Genomic DNA, 23,009 nt, shown 5'->3' with positions numbered 1-23,009 from the left:
GCCATTTAGAACAAATAGTCAGTCGGCCCCTACGTCAAATATGGTGTTCACAGTGGAACAAAAAGTGAAAATCGGGACTGTGTGGTTTGAGACAAAATCCTACATGCAGGTGAGCTGACGATGCAGTCAGTTTTACAATGTTCACACCTGTAATGGACCTTCCAACGGGAGCATTTAGTGGTTTGTGGAGCACTTACATGCAAATGGAAGTGTGAAAAATCAAAATATAGGCAACAGTAGCTGCCCACCAAGTGTTACCAAAGACCAAGGGAACATTGATCTTCTGAGAGATTCTGCTCTCGAAAGTCCTAAGAAATCCCACCATTGGCATTCCCGAGAACTGGCAATCTCAGCCTTATCTGTGTGGCACATTCTCATTTCCAAACTCAAGCTCTACTGCCACATCATATCTATAAGGGTTGAATTAACTCTGAAAGACGTGGCAAGCTGAGTAACAATGTGTGATTGGTTCAGTGACCAAATGGAAAGGTAGCCAAATTGGATCAACTCCTTGTGGTTCATTGACGAAGCACACTTCCAATTGAACGGGGCTATCAACAATCACAACATCTTCTGGGGTGCTGAGCCTCCTGAAGAGGTGTCCGAGATGTCTCTCAAGGGCCCCAAGTCCACTTGCTTCTGTGCATCGAATGCCAGATTGTGTATGCTGGGACCGTATTGGTTCGAGGACGCCAATGGTAAGACGGTGACAGTCAACAGCAAGCGGTACCATGAGATCTTGTGCCGATTCCCCGCTGATCTCGCTCAACTACTGTTTCCAAACCAACTCAGACTTGCATGGTTCATGCAGGACAGTGCCCCAACGTACACTGCAGGTGAAACCCTCGACTTGTTCCACCAGGTGTTTGGAAATCATGTCATCAGCATGGGCACAGCGCATCAGTGGGCACCCCACAGCCCGGATTTGAATCCAATGGATTTTTTTTTATTTTGGGGTGCTGAAAAAGGTCAAGTTTATACCAACAAACCTCGAACCATGGCTGTCCTGAAGCAAGAGGTGGAGGACTACTGTCATGCTACTACTCCAGCCCCCTGCAGATGAGTTATGGAGCATTTCGGAGTTAGGATCAAAGCCTGTTTGAACAGAGGTGGAGCACACATTGAAAATGTCAATTACAATCAGTATGCGTGATTTGAAAATGGCATGGTGTATGCTTTCTTGTTTGTTTGTTTTGTATACATTGTCGAGGCTCATATGAGAGCTAACACACAATGCACAGCAAGGGGGGGGGGGGCATGAGACAAGAGGGGCAGGAGAGGGAAGGGCAAAACAGTGGGGAACAGAGACATGAGGAGTTCTGTGGATGGGAGAGGGATGGGACAGGGAACATGGGGAATACAAGATGGACATTACAGGGACTTTCAGGAAGGAAAGCAGGGAATTTGAAGGAGGTGGGTTTGGAGTGGATTAACGGGGGTAGAAAAGATTGAGGATTTGGATGGGGGAAGATAAGAGGTGGTGGTGAACAGCTGTTTTGAAGGCCTGGGGGGAAGAATGAGATTGAAGAGAGTCCTCCTCTTCTTCTTCTTTCGGCTGCTCCCGTTTGGGGTCGCCACAGCGGATCATCCGTCTGATCCGTATAGTGATTTGGCACATGTTTTACACCGGATGCCCTTCCTGACGCAACCCTGGTCGCCTCTTACGACACAGGGATATGGTACACCTATTTTAACCGGGGTATACACCGGCCCAGTACACTGGTACTCATTTCGCCGACCTCGGAAGGATGACAGGCTGAGTCAACCCCCTGGTGTATTAATTCAGTGGCCCAATGGGGCTTGAACTCAGGACCTTTTGGATCCCAAGCTGCTGCCCGAACCACTGCGCCAACACCAGGCTTCGAGATTGAAGAGTGTGGTAGTTTATTCCAAAGGAGGGGAAAAAGAGGAATGAAAGAGTGAAGGTGAGCAGTGATTCGTGATTTGGTAGTTTTACCAGAAGTGGGTTGCTGGCAGACCTTGAGTGCCCTATGGAAATATGGGGCGGGGAGGGGGGGCTAATCGCAGACAGAGCTGGGGGGGAGGGACGTATTGCAGACAGAGCTGGAGGGGGGGTCAAGACCGGAGAGGAGACGGTAGAAGACAGAAAGACCACCGACCTGCCTGCGGTGAGAGTGAGAGGCAAAAATGTCTCAGCCTCATTGCAGGAGACACCAATTATCCTAAATGCCTAGGTTTCCACAGTGTGAAGCTGAGAAAGGTGAGAGACAGGAGCACCAGCACAGAGCGGAGAGCAGTACTCCATCAGGCTGTGGACGCAAGCTTTGTATGTTGTCAGGAGCTCAGGTGGGCCGAGGAAGGACTTTGCACAATGGAGGATTCCCAGTCCGCGACTGGCTTTGGAGGCCAGATTTGAAATGTGGCTTTCCCAGGAAAGATCATGGCAGATAGTGAAACCCAGAAGCTTGAAAGAAAGGACTTCTTCCAGAGATTTGTTAAGAAAGTGGATGGGGGGGGGGTGGGGGTGGGTTCCAAACGGTCCTTTCGGAGAGACATAGTGAGAGTGTGAGATTTGTCAGGATTGAGTGACATGTACCACGTGTTGGTCCAGTTTGTGATTTTATCCAGATCTGCAGAGAGTGAACAAGCTGTGGCTTGCCAGTCTGAGGGATGACAGATGGTGAGGCAGAGGTTGGAGTCATCAACAAAGAGATAAATAGGTTTTTCCAGAGAGTCGGAGAGATCATTGAAGAAAACCAGAAAAAGAACAGGGACCAGAACGCTACCTCGAGGAACTCCAGCCTAGACAGGAAGGTGTAACACAGAACTCGCTTCCTTTTGAAAAATTTCTGCGATAATATGTTCAAATAGTGCACTTTTTTGAAACACCCTGTATACTGCTTAAGATAAGCGAAAAATTCAGGATATTTTTCGTTCATTCATTTATCAACTACAAAATAGTCCACTGAGTGTGTAAACGCATTAATAAATAGTCGATTTATTCTTTTATTTCTATAATTATTTCGGACTCATGGAGGTGCTTGGAGGCACATTACGTGCAGGTCAATGACATTATGACACATTATTGTACCTTCATGTAAATAACAGGACATTACGGCTGAATTCGATTGTCACGTTGGGTCATTGGGTTTTACCAGAGTAAGTCTTCCTGGTGAAGGTTAGTGTCTGCATCGGTGGACAGCTCGAAAAAATGGATGAAATCAATAGGCCGATGATTGGGAAGAAAGGAGAAGCTGACTTTCAGGAGTTAACCCTTCATCAGTGCAAAAGACAGGAACGAAGAGTTAATGCTGAAACATCAGCTTCTCCTTGCTTCTCACGGTGGTGAGCATTCCTCTGTTGATTTCATCCATCATTAGATCAGAGCAAGTCTGCTTCAGGGAGGTTTCATACTTGTGTCAAGGTCAAAATGATCTCCAGTCTGTGAACCCTAATTAGAGCAGACCTCGTGAGGTTTTAGGTCAAAACTGCCTTTCAAATCCATCCAGCTTCATAAAGGAATGGGAATCAAGACAGCAAGACAAATGGATATTGAAATTGCGATCACGGCATCATGAAGAAAGTGTAAAGATTGGGACCTCAAACAGACTGCCTTGTTATGCCTTTTATCGAAGACATCTTTAACAGATCATCATGAAGTTACTGTAGTGGGGCAACTTAGCATAACAATTGTGCATTTTGTGAGGAAAGCACCAAATTTGGCACACTAGTAGCCCATCATATTATGAACAGATTTGGATATTGGGCCATCTCAAAATTTTTGATGGCAGTGGAAAATGGCTGCCACAGCCATCAGCGGCTGAATTTGAGATGGCCCAATATCCAAATCTGTTCATAATATGATAGGCTACTAGTGTGCCAAATTTGGTGCTTTCTCACAAAATGCACAATTGTTATGCTATATTTAGCTAAGTTGCCCCACTACTGCATTGAAAGCAACAACAATAATTCTGATAAACAAATAAACCAAAGATTAGGTGTACAGTCAGCTAAAAAAGCACCAAAACCCCCAATAAAATGATAGAAGCTGGTAAACATAACTTCAACCATCAAGACAGTGTATGAGTAAGCAATGATTATAATTTATTTATGTACTTACTTTATGGCCCCAATTATTCTCACCTTCTTGTGAGGGCAGCTGAGAATTATATTTGCCTTTCACGAACATGATGGCCAGACCTGGCATGTTCAATTCGAGGTGGGAGTAATTTGGAATTTGTTCAGAGTGCCATTCACCTATTCTTCACGAAAAACAACATGGGATCTTTAACCCTGGAGTGGTAGATCGTTTTCATTATGGTGTGGACTTATCCGTATGCTTCGATGTGAGGAACCCAGGTGGACCACTCCAAGGTTAAGCGATGTCAGCTAATGCCATCTCACAGGACAACCAGCTTGACATCCATACATGCTTGTGAAGCACCAATCGGACAGTTTATCGTCAGTTTGGAAATTGAAATACGATAAGGGTTAAGAAAATAAATAAATAAACCAGTACGCAAACAGCAAACACCCACCAATTTAGGTATACATGGGAATTAAATGAGCTTCATATGATATGCTCTATTACATGTGATATGGCATGCTCTTTATGTACATAATTATGGACCAAACTAATTTTGCACAAACCTAAAAGCACGCGGGGGTATACGCAGGCAGTACACTGAATTTTGGTCATAAAAAGACGAGATGGCACTGGTTGTAAAGCAGAACAAAAAAAAAAAAAAAAAAATCAGTGTAAAGTGTTTTATGGATATTTACTTTTTAGATCCAATCCAATATGCACACTCTTTCAGACCATCAGTGCTGCCAAATCAGTTCCTGGACAGAGGACAATCTGAGTGGTTTGTCATTGTCCTTCAAAGTGAGAGTCAGGACAGGAATATAGAACTTTTTCAAGATTCTAGTACAAAATGGCCTACTCTTGTGCAAAGCACCGTGGGGTATTTAATGTCAATCAGCAAATACCAGTATAATACCTGACACAGTGCCCACCCCCACCCCCCACCCCGAAGAAATAAAGAACACTCATTGATGCAAAACCCTGGCCCCAAAGCACAAAGATGACGGTTTATATTTTATAGATAGGGAAAGGATTGAACTCAGACTTGGCAACACAAAGACGACTATGGTACCTCTGAGCTATCCTATCAGCTTAGCATGTTAGATATCTGAAAAGAAAGGAGATGGTGTTGAGGAGCTTGGGATGGGTGCAGGAGGGTGGGCACAGGTAAATGTCGTGAAAAAGCTAATAAATAAATGAATAAAGTAAATATTGATGATATTGTAATGGGCTCGGTTTCCTTAATGGCCGACGTGAGACTGCTGGAGAATTCTTTCCCAAAATGCCTGGCAGAGGTGAAACTGTGCATGTGTAGATAATCCACCATGATGCAGTTGTTCTATTAATTTGAGTGCATGGCCATTTCAACGTGTATGGTTGGCTTAATGTTGGGATGGGGGGATTTAATTACACAGGAGGATGGAATCATGGCTCAAAATGAACAACAACTCATTAAAAGCAAACAGGTTTAATAAATAAAAAAAATACTGGGATGGGGGCATGGGAAGTGAAAAGGGCTGAACAGGCTGTAACAGTTTCTCGGGGATTTATTACTGACATAACCTGGGACAGATACATTCGGGAAACACAAGACAAAAGAGAAAAACAGTGTGCGTAGGTGTGTGTGTGTCTTTCCTAAAGTGCCGAGGGCCGTTATGTAGACACACTCTTGAGCACCTCTCCCTATGTGGTCTTGTCCTTGGATGTCTGTGCTTCACTCTCTCTGTGGGGTCTGGCTGATAGCTACGTGCTCTGGGCTGCATGAGTTCCAGGCTGTGAATCTGAGAAGAGGAGAGCTTTGATGAGAGAGAGAGAGAGAGAGAGAGAGAGAGAGAGAGAGAGAGAGAGAGAGAGAGAGAGAGAGAGAGAGAGAGAGAGAGAGAGAGAGAGAGAGAGAGAGAGAGAGAGAGAGAGAGAGAGAGAGAGAGAGAGAGAGAGAGAGAGAGAGAGAGAGAGAGAGAGAGAGAGAGAGAGAGAGAGAGAGAGAGAGAGAGAGAGAGAGAGAGAGAGAGAGAGATGATGCTCTTGGTTATGTGTCTCAATGCAAGACAAGAGTTCTGTGCTGCTGGCGGGCATCCCGGCTGTACCTCTGTGAGGCGTGATCATCCAGCCTTATGTCGCCCCCCCCCCCCCGCTAACCATGAAGGTCAAGGCCAATCGCCACCAAAAACTAATCAGCTGAGCGCCAGACCATATACTACATTCCCATAAAGTTTGGAGACGATTCGATTAGAATTACTCAAAAAATAAGGGTTTCGTCGACTCCCCTGATTTGCGACAAAGTGACCTTGACCTTCAAAATGTTATGTGCTGAAAGGGACCTCTATAGGCCTCAGTAGGGTAAGAATACTGATTCTGGCTCACTTTTCCCCATGTAAATGAATGGGGGATTTTCAGCGATTCATATTTTTTTCCCTAAAAATAAATCCCCTTTTTATCCCAAGGTATATTTATTTGTCTCCCCTTTTAACTTGGAGGTTGAACCTCATTGAATTGAACACCTGGGGGTTGAACAGCTCACTCATTGAACCTATAAAGATTTGTTCATTCTCAAATTCCTTCAATAGTTTAATTTTCTTTGCACAATAATCCCCATCTAAAATATTGACAAACAAAACATTTGAATCTTTATATTTTTGAAGATACCCCTTTTGTGCCATTACGAAATGATAAACTTCTCTTAATGCTCTTGTTTGACCACCTCCTGAGCCACAGTTTTTTTTTTGTTAAGCCCCGCCCACTTTTCTTTAAGCCCCGCCCACTTTTGTTAAGCTCCGCCCACTTTTCATAAGGTATTTTTTCTAAGCCACGCCCACTTTTCCTAAGCTCCGCCTACTTTTGCTAAGCCCCGTCCACTCTTACATCATTTCCAGTTCATCTCTGACTCACAAAGAAATCACTAGAAAATTACAGGATGTTATGGTTTTGAAAAATTTCCCAATGAAGGCTTGCCTAGGCTTGCCCAGGGAATTTCCAAAGGAAACCACACCCACCAGTCTTTCTCTATAAAAGCTTCAAACCCAGGCTCCATTTTAAACATTTGTTTTTGCTGGCAATGGTGTGCTGTGTGCTTGTCTCGAACTCTCTGTCTTCTATGGAACTAAACCTTCAAGTTGATGAACTGGATTCAAACCTCTTATCTGTTGAGGTAAGATTTTTATTTTCCTATTTTCAAACTTTGATTGAAGCATACTCATTTAATAATTAAATAACTTAATTAATACATTATTATTTTCTCTCACAGGAAATTGTGTCTGAAATACGAAATGAAAATACTGCTTTTGCTACAACTTGGGAGGAAATTGTTGGCTTGGTTGAAGACCTTATGAGCGACCAAGACCTTGAGTGGGATGACTTTGGTGTTCCTTGGAACTCTCTGTCTTGTATGGAACTAAACCTTCAAGTTGATGAACTGGATTCAAACCTCTTATCTGTTGAGGTAAGATTTTTATTTTCCTATTTTCAAACTTTGATTGAAGCATACTCATTTAATAATTAAATAACTTAATTAATACATTATTATTTTCTCTCACAGGAAATTGTGTCTGAAATACGAAATGAAAATACTGCTTTTGCTACAACTTGGGGCGAAATTGTTGGCTTGGTTGAAGACCTTATGAGCGACCAAGACCCACAGAACGAGTTCGTCCTTGATGACCCAACCAAAGAGTTATACCTTGGAGACCAGCAAAATCCTGAAAAAGAGTTTTACAGCAATAGTACTCATTGTGAGTTATCAAGACAATACCCACTGAACAAGTTATACGTTGATGAGCCAGAATACAAGTTTTACCTTGGAGACTCACAAATTTTGAAAAAATCAGTAAATGAGTTCTGCCTTGATGGTTTAAATAACTACCTTGGAGACTCAGGAAAAGGGTTCTGCCAAGATGGTTCTAAATATGGGAACTACCTTGGAGACTCACAAATTTTGAAAAAATCAGTAAATGAGTTCTGCCTTGATGGTTTAAATAACTACCTTGGAGACTTGGAAAGTTGGGGTTATTTTGAAGACTTGAAATGCTACCACTCTTTGGGATTTAAACCTATCAAGAAAGTTCTTACTCCCTCTTTCTATGTCATCAAACCTGAAAGCCTTAAAAGACAGAATTGGAAGAAGAGAAAAAAAAAAAAACGTAAAATATATATATATATATATAGGTGGAAATCTCATTTTGAAAAAGACTGTGTTGGGTGAGGATTGAGTTGGGGTTGAGATTTTGAATGTGAGGGTTGGGGTTGAGATTTTGAATGTGAGGGTTGGGACACACACACACATACACATCAACAAACAAAAGTTAAGCCTTGACTATTCAGTTGAGGATTCTGTGTTTGGGGTTCACAGATGTAAGAACGTCCACCCCTTGACACACATTATATACTGTTATACACCTCGGACTTGGCCCTCGAGTGTCCACAACGGTGTATAGTAGGAGGGAGTGAAGCGCCAACCTATTGCTCCCATTGCACACACACACACACACACACACACACACACACACACACACACACACACACACACACACACACACACACACAAACAAAAGTTAAGCCTTGACTATTCAGTTGAGGATTCTGTGTTTGGGGTTCACAGATGTAAGAACGTCCACCCCTTGACACACATTATATACTGTTATACACCTCGGACTTGGCCCTCGAGTGTCCACAAAGGTGTATTATCTGCTTAGTTTTGTCTTTTGTAATTCCTGTGAATAAAATGAACCTAAAATCTCTTCCCCTTCCAAATCATATATTTTATAAGTCCAAGGAACTGTATCTATTACATCAACAATTTTAAAAGTTCTTTCGTCCATCGTTCAGTAAAACCCTTTTCAAAATGAGATTTCCACCTATATATTCTTACGATATCACCAACTTTGAACTTAGGTTTTCTGACATTAATCTCTTTTTCATATTTTAATTTTGTAAATGTTTCTGATGGCTTCATATTCGTTGACGTGTGAATCGTGTCATTATACTTATCCACAATATCCTGAATAAAAGATGACCATTGTTGTGAACCGAGTTGTGTGAATTTTTTATATAGTCTCTCTTTTAAGGTACGATTAAAACGTTCAACAACAACTGCCTTCCCTTCATTAAAGGTACTGTATAATGTAATACTGTTATTTTTTAGAAAATTCATAAATGTCTTGTTATAAAACTCTCTACCCTCATCAGTCCACAATTTTTTAGGTTTTCTCTTACTTTTATTAAATATCTGTTGAAAAGCTAACATAAGAGTATTACCTGTTTTGTTTTTTAAAGGGACAACCCACGCATATCTACTCCTCAAATCAACAACGGTTAAAGCATACTTGTACCCCTTATCATTATTGAGTTCAATCAAATCAGCAGACCAGATATAATCAACTTCCTTGGAATAAACTTTCCTTCTCTGAAACTTTGTGAATATTGGTTTATGTAATTCATCAGCTAATTGCTCTTCAGTCTTAATGGCATCATTAGAGCCTATGAGTTTTTTGAATTTCCAAGTCCAAGTTTCAATTTAGCACTAATCATCTTCTTCACGATGAACCTATCAACTTTTTCTCTCAAGGTTGGATTTTGTATCAGAGACAAATTATACAACATTTCTCTATCGGCTTCATGCTTTTCTTCCAACGTTGTGGTATTCCCATAATCAATATCGTGTCTCATGCACACTTCATCAACTCTATTGATTGGTTTACTCCAGGATTTAGGATTGTCTGCCTCATCTAATCTTTTATCCAAGTTTGTGCCTGGACCACAGAAAGAATACCCTGGAAGATGTAATTCCCCTGGTATTCCAGTAGTTGTAAATTTACTTCCTGATAAAAACTTTTGTATATCTCCTCCGAGTTTGTGTTTGGAGATAAATTGATTTTTTTTTGAACCACACACCGAACATATACCTTTTTGTATAACCCTGTTATTTTTACTTTTAATATATGAAATATTTTTAGTATTAGTTTTCTTTTTACATTTGAGACAATAACTCATTTATTTATGAGAAAAATTCCTGCAGAGTGCAAAAACCTTTTTAGTTTCCAACATGCACATTTGAATCTTAATTTTTAAAACATAAAGAATCCTAAGAAATGCCTTCACTCTCTCCTCCATTTATTTAAGAAAAAACTTGAATTAAAATGAATAGCTTGACGATGCCAATAGTTTTGTCGAAAGTATTGCAAATAGACTTGTTAATTCTTTGTATTCCTCCTCGGTGGGTTGAGTTATTTTCTGTAATACCTCTATTCTTTTTTGAATCTCACTGGTTTCCATACTATAATATTTATTTATTCTCTCTCTTTCCTCCTTCTCTTTCTTCTCCTTTTCCTCCTCTTCCCTCTCTTCTTCAACTCCTTCCTCATCCCTTACTATCCTTGAATCGTTTACACCCCATAGAATATTATACATATATTCATCAGGATTTCTTGTTATTCCTGTATCCAAAATAATTTTTTTTACAACAGGAAACCAATAAAATTTCTTTTGAATTTCTAAAAGAGCCTTACCTTTTCTTAACCTTATAATTTTTTCATTATTTAACATTCTAATTAAATCTAAAGTTGTCGGTTTATCAACATCAGCATAATGCCAATCTTTTATTGAAAATACCTCATTCTTATGTTGTAGAACATATTTATTAAAATACCGAATACCCTTTTCTTGAAGGTATGCTTGGACACAGAAATGATAATTTTCTTGAAGCCTTCTTGCTGTCATTTATGTATTAGAAATATATATTAGAATAATATTATGGCACGAAACACCTCCCCATCTTCCCATAGTTAAATCATTTTGTATTTCCTTACTTATTATATATAATCCTGTTTTTTCTGTTTTCATGAGATAAACAAGGGCAAAACCATTATTATATTTAACCTTATTAAATTCTTTTATTTGTTGTTTACTAATCGTGGCTCCACAAAACTCATTCTCGATACCAAGTGGATAATATTCTTCCTTACGAGACTGATTTAATTGTTCCAGGTCTTCGAGGTTAATTTTAAATGACCAATTATACCCTAAATCATTCATATCATACCCCCATTGTTCTATTCTCATACAAACGATACGCCCTTCTTTATAAAAATTTATTTTAATTCGAACTGTGAATTCTGTATGACCTGGAGATAATATCAACACTTCTGTATCTTTAGAATACACAGCCGTTATATTTAAGTATATATATTGTGATAAATCGCTTAATCTCACCAAGTCATTCGCGTCAGTCGGGCTTGGATAATTTTTTAATTTATAAGCATTTTTCATGTTAATATTTTTGTTTATATTATATTTATGTCGTTCAGCCTGTGTCTTTGTATAATAATTTGATAAATCAATATCCAGTTCTTGAGATACACCAAAGATAGAACCATCTTTACCAACATAAGTCATTTATATTAGATTAAAAATAATATCATAAAAATTTTTATTTTTGTTGAGTTGAAATAACACATATAGACATAATTGACCACAACTCTTGGAATTTAATTATTGGACTTGAAATGTTTGATAAACACCATTCTGTAAGAATTTTATAACTTCAACAGGTGGTGGAAGGCCAAAACTATCAAAATAATATTTGTCTTGACTATTAAAAATACAAACCCAATGAGAACCGTTCCCATTATTATCTTCTAAGTTCATAATAATATTCTTTGTATGTTTCGGCACATTTGTTAATTCATCTCTCATACAAATAACTACATTATGAATTTTTAATTTCTTACAATATTTGACAAGTTGTAAATTTGATGTTGTATTCTTTCCAAATTTTTCCAACCACTCATCAATGTTCATTTATTTATTAGAAAGATATAATCCATTACCTCTTTTCGTTAATTTTACACCTGCTTGTGCAATAGAAGAAAGCATATCTCCAACAAACAATCTCGCTTTATCAGGCAGACCTTCAAGTTTTTCAGCAAAATCTACAATTACGCCACTTCCACTAATTTGTTTCTCCAACTCTTTGTTATGTCTTTCCAATTCTTTTGAGCCTGGAGTTGAGCCTTCCTTTCGTTGGCAGTTTTCACCGCTGTTGAAATACCACCCGTCAATGCTCCAACCGCACTTAAACCAGCAAATAAAGGAATTAGAAATGGGAGAAATCCTCCACTCGTCTCTCTTATTGAATATTTTTTCAACATTGGTTTTGTCATTTTAATTTTAAGTGAGCCAGTGTCATTCAAGATTTTAACCTGTTCTCTTGTGAGCAAAACATCAATTCTTACTGCTCCTTTTCTCTGAATTGTATTAACGTTAATCGTGCAAGGCTTTTGATTTTGAACACAAGATGATAGTTTATGAAGATTGATTTGATTAACATATACCCCAGTTGGTACTTTGCCACTCATTTATTTAACAAAAAATTATGTGAGGCTAATCATCACACCATTATCTGTATTAATCTGCAATTCTGTTTCTTCCAAAAGCAAACAATATGTATCAACTTCTTCACTCTCTCCTCTTTCAATGTATAGGGAAGTATCCACTCGATTAGACTTTATAGTTTCCTTTTGCGCGCTCAGGTCAAACGCATAGATTGTATACAAACTTTTAAATGCTGTCATATCCAAAATAGGTTCTTTATTTCCATTACTTTCACACACCTTTTGGTAAGACTTGTATGCTTCAGCAAAATCATTTTTTCCCAATTAATTTCCAATCTATCTCGTGGATAAAATGTTCCATCTAGAGAAACGCGAAGTTGTTTCACCTTAGCATTATCACTCAATGCATTATTCTTATCAGTCGCAGTATCACCATCTGGCTTTTTAAAAATGATCCACAGATATCGTGGCTTTCCTTCCAGAACACCCAAATTCCACGTGTAAGTAGTTTGATTGAGTTTAACGTGTTGACATCTTCTTTTGAGGAATGATACACTGAGTGGTTTCTTTGAGTTAAGTCTTCGATTCAACATCTCTTCTGTTTTAAGATTAGGAGTATATTCACTGATATACCAACTCATCTCCTCAATTACAAATTTATTCTGATCACCAAAAGCATTACCAACACCAAAAAGCAATCTATTTTCATTATCATTCCTTTGTAGTTGAAATCTAATTTTAAGACCATACAGAACTTTATCATGATCACAAAATCCAAATATACCTTTAAGAGGAACCGCCACAGTAAAACTATTTTCTGCTTTTGTATCATCATTATACGCTCCTTTCCTTTGAATATATCCAGGGTCTGTGTTTGTTCCCGTTGACATATCAGGAATAAAACCTTCGACAGACCCCTTTCCCATTCTATCACTGAATGTATAGAGTGTAAATTTTATCATTTCAGATACAGCAGAGACATAATCAACCGCTTCAACTTCTTGTGTTCCAATATACAAACGCACACTATCAAACATTTTCCAGAAGAAATCATTTACAAGTGTAGCGTTTGTGTTATTCCCAGCTTTAGTGAATTTAAATTTACACAACAAGAAACTTTCGGAGAGATTCAAATAGGTTTGTTGATTATTTATTTCAAAACTTTTTGTACCATTCGTATTCCAGTCTGTTCCAGTTATTGCATTTACCTTGAAGTAATCTTCTTTTTAGTGGAGTTTGAGATAATAATAGTATCATCCAAATCATAGATACTATCAATTGCTTCCATACTTGTATTTATTTAGGAAAAAGATGTTAAAACTTTTGAAACCCTGATCCAAGTATTTGAATTATTTTCTGTCGTTCTTGGGGGGACAACTGAGTTTTGCCTTTCTTAATTTCTTTTATTGCTTGTAATTTATGAGATTCCTTCTGAGCATCTTTTATACTCTTTACAGCACCTGCTACATTTCCCACAGCAGAAGCAGTTGAACCAATTAGATCTTTATGTTTAAGAATAGTTGAACCAATACCCATGAGAGTATCAATTATCCCATCTCCTCTAAATTGATGTCCAACACCCCTTTGTCTCTTAGGTTTATAGTATCCTCTACCAAGATACATACCTTCACCCTTGAAGTATGGGGAAAGGAACATCCCATCCCCTGTAATTATTTTATATTTTCCCAACTCGTGTTTCCTCACAATAACCATCGTATTTATTTATTGGAAAACTTCACGTAGGTGAATTCTGATGGATATAACTTCTCCATTAAAAGAAATCACACGATTATCTTGGTCGGTTATCCTAAAATTTACTCTGTGTATGGTTTTTCCTGACACAGGTAGATAAACCAAATTTTTGGGTTCCATATTGAATTTATAACCAATTGGGGTTGAGTATGCACTGAATGAAAATATTGTATTTGTTTGTTTTCCATCATTATAAGCACCATCAATCAAATCACAGTGAATTAACACCGAATTTATTCCTGAGGATATTTGAATGACATTATCACTGTAAAACGTCCCATTAGTTTCAATCTTTTTTGAGGAGAAACCCAATAACTCTCTAAATGAATTATCAATTGTGAAATCAACCTTGTAGTTATTTTTAACTTTAATCGTTGATTTTGAAGTATGTTTTTGAATGTTTATAACAATATTTTTTGGTTCATCACCCTGTTCTTTCATAAGACGAGCAATTTCGGAAGATATTTGAGAAATCTCATATGCTCCGGGTGAGACTGTTATCGTTTTGTATCCACTTCCGGGATTATAACTAAACTTGTCATTTTTATCAGTTATATTAAATAAGGTATTATAAGTTTCCATGGACAATAAAGATGCCTCATATTCTTTTGTTGTGTCAAGTTGTAGTGGGTATGGGAATGAAGATGTGTGGTCGCTTGTTGTGAAATTGAAACTAAGGATTGTGCTTCTCATCTTATTTAATATGAGATAAAATGTCTTTATATTGATATTTATTAATTATTTTCATGTTCATCAACTGGTCTAAAATGGCTGATGCTTCATTAAAACAATTGTTATTTCCAGCCTTCTGACTGCCTAACAACAATAACAGTCTATGAACTAATTGCGATGGGTCATTTGGAAGAAAACTAACACCTGAACCAAGGATACTTAAAGCCTGAATAATGTGTTTCTCCTTCTCATTCTTCCTACTTTTACCAGAAAGAATAACCTTATAATTTAGAGTGTTCAGCAAATCAATATATACTCTATCATCATTATTTTCCATATCCAATGGTTTATCAATATACTTTGATTCATCCTTCACAGTTGAACCTTGTCTTCCATCTTTTGTGAGAAGAAACATTAATCTCGGAGTTAGTTTAACAGGGGGTTGAGCAGAACTTAAGAACCTTAATTCATCATTAAATATCAATACCTTTTCTTGAACAAGATGAAATATTGCTGGTTGTTCTGTTGGAATGAGTCCTGCTTTGGTTTTTGAATCCGCTGAATATTCATTGTTTTGAACAGCATTCACAATATAATCAGGGGGTTGATTAATCTCTTCCAGTTGTTGAAATAAACCTTCATCATGTTCTAATTCTCCAATATGCTCTAATTCTTCCTCCGTCATTTGACTGAAATCTTTTAACATTTGGAGCTTTCTGGGAGTATATTCTACTGTGGGAACTGTGGAAACATCTTTCATTTTTTCTTGGGAAGTTTTTAAAAGTGGTTTAAAAAATTTCTCTTGTTTTCTTTCAAATGCTTCTTCGCCCGTTAGTTTCTGTCTGCGTTTCTTCTTTATGTCTTCCTGTTGTTTTACAACTTTTGAAACCAACTCTTGATGTTCCTTAAATCTTCTTGCTCTTTCTTTTACATCCATTTATTTATTGTAAAATATCATTTAATGAATTGTAAAGATCAACAGGGAAATTTTCCTTTTCTTCATCATTCAAGTAGATGTGTTCAAATAAATCCTTTTCTTTAAATATTTCATCAAATTCTTTATTAACATTAATGCGAGTTGTAATTTCTTCTTCACTAATACTTGCATCTCTGCTTTTCATACGTTTGCGTTGAGTTTCTTCATCAACATCAAAACCGAATGATAAAATCTTCACTCCACTCAGATGTTTAATAATTTGTCTCGTTCCTTCTGGATTAGTTTCTAATATCCCAACACCACCAGATTTTAGTTTCCTTAACTCACTCTTACAATGTGAATATTTTGTTGTACCAAGAGAAACCTCCTCAAACATTTGACCTTCATTCCTCAATCGCATATGTTCCTCCACTGAAATATAGTGATAATCTTCACCTTTTACTTCTCCAGGTCTTATTGCTCTAGTTGTTGTTGATACAATGCGTATCACGGGGTGTTTTTAAGTAAATTTACAATATTCTCATTTGTACTACACAAGAACCTTGATTTATGAAAGTTTTTTCCAGAAGCAGATTTACCCACAAGATTTATAATAATAGTTGTCATTTATATATGTAATTGTTTATAAAACAAAAAATATATCCCTTAATATCTCATCTTGTTTCACAACAATATATTTATATTTTTCAGTCGTGTGCTTCATATAATCCTCAAATTTCTTTTTACTACATAATGTAGAACAATTATCTCTCCAAAAATTATTGATATCTATTGAATTTAACTTGAATAAAATAAAAGTATTAGCATTGTTTCTGATGGAACGACGAGGAAGTTGAAAGTACGATTGACTAAGATAAATACAATTACAAGAAGAATGTCTCCCTCTTGTGTAGTAGCTGTCCATTACCGTTTGGTTTCTCTCATTAACACAATCATCAAAGATAACGAGGTTCTTTTTTGATTTATCCAAATCTTGGGGAGACGGTATATCATCCGTATTATCACTAAGAATACAAGTTATAGGATTTGATTTCTTTTTACATCTCTGTGTATCACAAAATAGTTGAATTATATCTTCAATGTTATAATCATTTAGGTTTTTTTGACGTTTAAATAAACCGATTATATCTTCTTTTTGAAGACCAGCATTAAAACCTTGTGAGAGTAGTTGATACTCTGGTTGAAAACTCGACTTTGTGAAAATTATTAAATTGTCATAATCTAAAAAGATGGGAGTGAGGAGCATTTTTAAAAGTAAGCAGGTTTTTCCACATCCACTTGAACCAACTATGAGACATCTTAATGAATTTGGGAGATTTTTATGGTTGTTAAATTTTATCTTATTTTCCCAAATAGGTAAAAAATCATTCATTTATATATTTGAAAAACAGGTTATTTAATTTATTATTGGCTTTTTTAGAAACTCTATATTTTATCCTAAGTTCAGGTTTAATTTCAAGATAATCCATTATTTTATTTATACAATATCTTGTGTTGATATTTCCCTGAAAATTACATCCATGAATAATATACAACAACAATCCTTTGAACATTTCTCTTATACGTTCAGTTTCTTCCCTTGTAAGGAAAGGTGTGTTATCATCCTCATACTTTACATTCATTTCTCTAATCAATCTTGTAGAGTAATTCATTTTTGGTGTAAATCTAAAAGAATTATTTTCCTTTTTATATTTTTTATTATCATTAATTAGAAGATAATCACAGAATATACATTGTTTATAGGCTTTTGACTCTGTGTTTAATCCCCGTCTTTCACACGCAGGACAATTCTCAAATTTGTCATATGGAGAATCAGGAAAGTCTAGCATATTTATAAAGTAAAACTTTACTTAAACTGAAATTCATCTATACTTTCAGTTGTATATTACCATCGATATCGATATACTTTTTTTCATTATCAGATTCAACGACAACATTTTTTATATTAAAGGTAATTTTAAAATTATCGTTAACTACTATTGAACGAAATGTCATTTCACCTGATATATTAACATCCTTTATTTCATCAGGATTTACATCTTTAGGGTTGTTGAAAAAAATACAAATTTCTCCTTGCATATTACAGATGGTCTTATCTTTTCTTTCTAAAGCTTCATCCATAAGGTTTTTGTTCTTTGATACTTTTTCTTGTTTCATTGCTTTTTCTAGTTTTGAATATATTACTAGAAGGAGAGGAGAAACTTTTGTTAGAGATACTTCAATTGATGTTCTACCAGGTATACTAAAAGCCCTTCCACTGAAGGAAATTGAAGAACTCATATTATTTACCATAATAGTTTTTATCCAATAGTTGTTATATTTATCTTTGTTCAATTTTACATCCTTGACATATTTCTCAGTATCTTTAACAGATGAAGAGATTGATTGAAACTTGTCTTTTGTGTCTTGAAACATTGTATTTCTTAAGTGAAAAAGTTGGAGGATAAAATGGTTTTAAGCACAGATTCACCTGTAAAACAAACGAAATTTTCATCAAGAAAATTTTAGTTTAAGCAAAGTTTTATTCTATAAATATGGTGAATACAACGTACTGCGATGTTTGTAATCACGAATATAAACATTATAGAAAACACCTCCGAACCAACAAACACACATTTAATCTGTTTCATAAAATATCTCCTCTTGAGTTGGAAAGAAAACATTGTGATATCTGTTCAAAGGATGTTTTGAAGAGTAGTTATAATAAACATCTTCAATCACAAAAACACAAGAAAAATGAGTTTAAAGTAAAGGGAGACTATTATATTGAAAACACTGATGGGGCATTTAAAGGGCATATAAAAATAAGGATTTTTCAATTTGGAGAACCCGGTCCATCATCAATAGCTGAATCAATTGAAATAGTGAAACCCGATGTTGAAAAATTTATTAAAAAGACATTAACAGAAATGAAAACTTTAAAGTTTTATATGGGAGTGAAAATGAATATGAAAAGACAAGATGAAGAACAAACTCCTTATATGAGAACAGATCTTCATTTTATAACATCATTTCAAGATTTTTTGAATAGTGGGGTTTATGAAGAACTATCAAGACAAGAGGAGGATTTTGATAATACAGTGGTAGGAAGTGGATTCAATATTAAAAAAATCATCTTTTTAGATATACACATTCTAAAATCAAACCCTCTTAAAGCTTCTTCTTATATTGAATTACCAAAAGAAATAAAACTAAAGAAGGCAGTTGTTAATATTAAGAACAATGATAATAAATGTTTTCTCTGGTCTGTTCTTGCTCACTTACATCCACCAAAATGTAATTCAGAAAGAGTAAAACAATATATGAAATATGAGAATACCTTGGACATTAAAGATTTTAAATTCCCAATGCCACTAACAGATATTCCTAAATTTGAGAAAAAGAATAATCTTTCTATTAATGTATATGGATTAACGGATACAAACAAAGTTCAAATATTAAAAATTTCAAACAACTATAAAAATGAAGAAACACACATTGATCTTTTATATTTTAGTGTTGGAAAGAATTCACATTACACATACATCAATAATTTATCAAGATTAATCTCTTCTCAGGTATTCAGAACAGCAAACAAAATATATCCTTGTAAGCGATGTCTTAATTCATTTCATACAAAAGAACGATTAGAACAACATTCAAAATATTGTAGTAATCATAAATCAGCTGTAATTACAATGCCTAAACCTGGTGAAAAGATTTCTTTTGAAGATTATAATAAATCTATCATGCACCCATTTGTGATATACGCTGATTTTGAGTGTATCCTTAAAAAGATTAATACTGCTTCTCCTAATCCAAAAGAATCATATACAAATAAATATCAAAAACATATTCCTTGTGGTTTCTGTTATTATATCAAATCATCTGTTGGAGAAAAGTATAACAAACTTGAAGATTATCGTGGAAAAAAAGCTTCACAAGAGTTTGTAAAAGGATTAGAAAAGGATTGTATAAGACTCACTAAATTAATGAAAGAAACAAATGAACCGATGAAATTAACCAAAGAAGAAAAATTAGAATTTAGAATGAACAATATCTGTCATATTTGTGAGGGGGAAATTAAGGAGTCTAAAGTTAGAGACCATTGTCATCTTACTGGTAAATATAGAGGTCCCGCTCATTCCTGTTGTAATCTTAATTATAAATTACCTTCTTTTATTCCAGTCTTTCTTCACAACAGCGCCAACTATGATACACATCTATTTATAAATGAACTTTCAAAAACACCAGGGAATATTTCTGCCATAACAAACACAAGTCAAAAGTATATTTCATTTTCAAAAATGATATTCACAAAACCTTTAACTCGTATTAGGTTTCTAGATTCTTACAAGTTTATGGGAACACCACTAGCCTACCTCGCATCAAATCTAAGCTCCACGGACTCTTTTCCAAATCTTAATTCATTCTTTCCAAAAGAGGAAATTCTCACTAAAGAGGAAATTCAGATTAAAGAGAGAATTCAAAGTAAAGAGGAAACTCTAATTAATGAAGAAATTCTAACTGAAGATGAAATTCTAATTATAAAGAAAATTCGAACTAAAGAGGAAATTCAGATTAAAGATGAAATTCTGATTAAAGAAGGAATTCTTACGAGAGAGGAAATTCAAACAAGGAAAGAAATTCAAAGTAAAGAGAAAATTCTTACAAGTAAGGGAATTTATCCTTATGATTATATGGATTCATTTATGAGATTTAAAGAAACACAACTTCCTTCAAAAGAAAGTTTCTATAATAACCTTTATGAAGAAGAGATAAGTGATAAGGAATATAAACACGCACAAGAAATATGGAAAATATTTAAGATAAAGAACCTTGGAGAATATCATGATTTATATCTAAAAACAGATGTTTTATTGTTAGCTGATGTGTTTGAGGCTTTTAGAACACTCTGTCATAATAAAAATTGTTATGGATTAGACCCTGCCCACTATTTCACAGCTCCTGGTTTAGCTTGGAGTGCAATGTTGAAAATGACAAAACAAGATATAGATTTAATCAGTGATGTTGATATGCTTTTGATGATTGAGAAGTCCAAGAGAGGTGGAATATCACAAGTATGTTCAAAAAGATATGCGAAAGCAAATAATAAATATCTCCCAAATTATGATAGTGAAAAAGATAGTAATTATTTGATGTATTTTGATGCTAATAATTTGTATGGATGGGCAATGTCTCAATCTCTGCCTTATGGTAAATTAGAGTGGGTGGAAGAAAAGGATTATGAAAAGGCTTTGATGAATATTGTTATTTCTTCTCAAGAGGAATTGAATGACGAAGAAGAAGGTTATTATTTTGAAGTTGATTTGAGGTACCCGAGTGTTCTTCATAATAAGCATAAAGACCTTCCTTTTGCATGTGAGAAAGAAACCCCAAAGAAAGAATGGTTCAGTGATTATCATAAAAGTTTTAATATTAAAGGCAAATCAACAGAAAAGTTATTAACAACATTCTATGATAAAGAGGGATATGTTTTACATCAGAGAAGCTTAAAACAGTTTTTGAGAGAAGGATTGAGAGTAGCTAAAATTCATAGAGTTTTAAAATTTAAACAAAGTCCTTGGGTGAAAAAGTATATTCAATTCAATACAGATATGAGAGCAAATACAAAAGTAAAATTTGAAGGGGACTTTTATAAATTAATGAATAATGCTGTATTTGGAAAGACTATGGAAAATGTTAGAAACAGGCAAAACATTAGATTCGCAACATCTTGGAAAGAAGCTTCGAGATTGATAAATAAACCCAGTTTTGATAGAGAAGAGGTTTTTTCAGAGAACTTTTCTGCAATTCATATGAAAAAGGAAAGTATTGTAATGGATAAACCAATTTATATTGGAACAGCAGTTCTTGATTTATCAAAGATATTGATGTATGATTATTTGTATAATGACTTAAAGAAAGAGTATGGTGAAAATGTTTCATTGTTGTATATGGACACTGATAGTTTTATCCTAGATATAAAAACTGATGATGTTTATGAAGATATGAAGAAAAATATTGGAGTATATGATACAAGTAATTTCAGCAAGAAGAGTGAGTTATTTTCCAAAAAGAATGAAAAGGTTATTGGTAAGTTTAAGGATGAGTTGGGTGGAAAAGTAATGAGTGAGTTTATTGGATTGAGAGCAAAGGCATATGCTTATAAGTATGGTGATCAGATTGATAAGAGGTTAAAGGGAATAAAGAAATATGTAATAAAGAAATCAATAACTTTTAGAAATTATTATAATTGTTTGATGAATAAGAAAGAAGAATACAGGAAAATGAATACAATAAGAAGTTATAAACATAACATATATAGTGAAGAAGTAAATAAAAAGGCATTAGGAGCCTTTGATGATAAGAGATTTATTTTAGATAATGGAATAGATTGTGTTCCATATGGATATTGTATGATAGAGTGTATAAAATAGATTGCGTTTTAACGATGGGAAGATGGGTTAGGGTTTTTAAGGGCTACACTTGCTTTTTTCACAATATATAAATGGTTAAACCAAGTATTAATCAAACTAAAGAGTGGAGAAAATCTCAGTCTTGGTATATAAATGGAAAACATAATGAATGTGAAAAATATCAAATAAGTCTTATTGAAAAAATAACTAAAACAAAGGTAAATAAAACAAATAAGCGAATCAATTTAAAAAGTAGTACGTTAGAGGATGTAAAGAAAAAAATGAATATCCTTGAATGGACTGAAAACTTTGATGGTTATCAATTGAACAATGAAAAAACAATTTACTATAATCTCAAAATGATATGTGGCTCAGGAGGTGGTCAGATGAGATCATTAAGAGAAGTTTATCATTTCGTAATGGCACAAAAGGGGTATCTTAAAAAATATAAAGATTCAAATGTTTTGTTTGTCAATATTTTAGATGGGGATTATTGTGCAAAGAAAATTAAACTATTGAAGGAATTTGAGAATGAACAAATCTTTATAGGTTCAATGAGTGAGCTGTTCAACCCCCAGGTGTTCAATTCAATGAGGTTCAACCTCCAAGTTAAAAGGGGAGACAAATAAATATACCTTGGGATAAAAAGGGGATTTATTTTTAGGGAAAAAAATATGAATCGCTGAAAATCCCCCATTCATTTACATGGGGAAAAGTGAGCCAGAATCAGTATTCTTACCCTACTGGCCTCTGATATGCGAAGTTACAAAAATTTCCAATGATAACTGTGCTCTGCAGAGTGATTTATACGTGATTACAGACAAAAAACAACAAAAAAAAAACATGAAGGTCAAGGCCAATCGCCACCAAAAATTAATCCG

The 23,009-nt window shown here is 35.3% G+C and overlaps 1 protein-coding gene and 1 long non-coding RNA gene across 7 annotated transcripts in view; one reads left to right on the top strand and one right to left on the bottom strand.

Annotated features, from left to right (window-relative positions):
• Window positions 1-23,009, bottom strand: part of LOC147021831 (uncharacterized) — a 329,285-nt gene that overhangs the window by 75,696 nt on the left and 230,580 nt on the right. The window lies entirely within an intron of this gene.
• On the top strand, window positions 6,383-9,060 carry LOC147021832 (uncharacterized). The gene is made up of 2 exons (XR_015060951.1): window positions 6,383-7,193; window positions 7,290-9,060. It is a non-coding gene; the product is annotated as an uncharacterized LOC147021832 (long non-coding RNA).

This window comes from Eptatretus burgeri, chromosome 8 (genome assembly GCF_056783735.1).
Source record: "Eptatretus burgeri isolate ZD-2024b chromosome 8, Ebu_testis_v1, whole genome shotgun sequence".
Taxonomy (NCBI): domain Eukaryota; kingdom Metazoa; phylum Chordata; class Myxini; order Myxiniformes; family Myxinidae; genus Eptatretus; species Eptatretus burgeri.
Note: the sequence above shows the minus strand (reverse complement) of the source record. Positions and strands in the feature narration are given on the sequence as shown.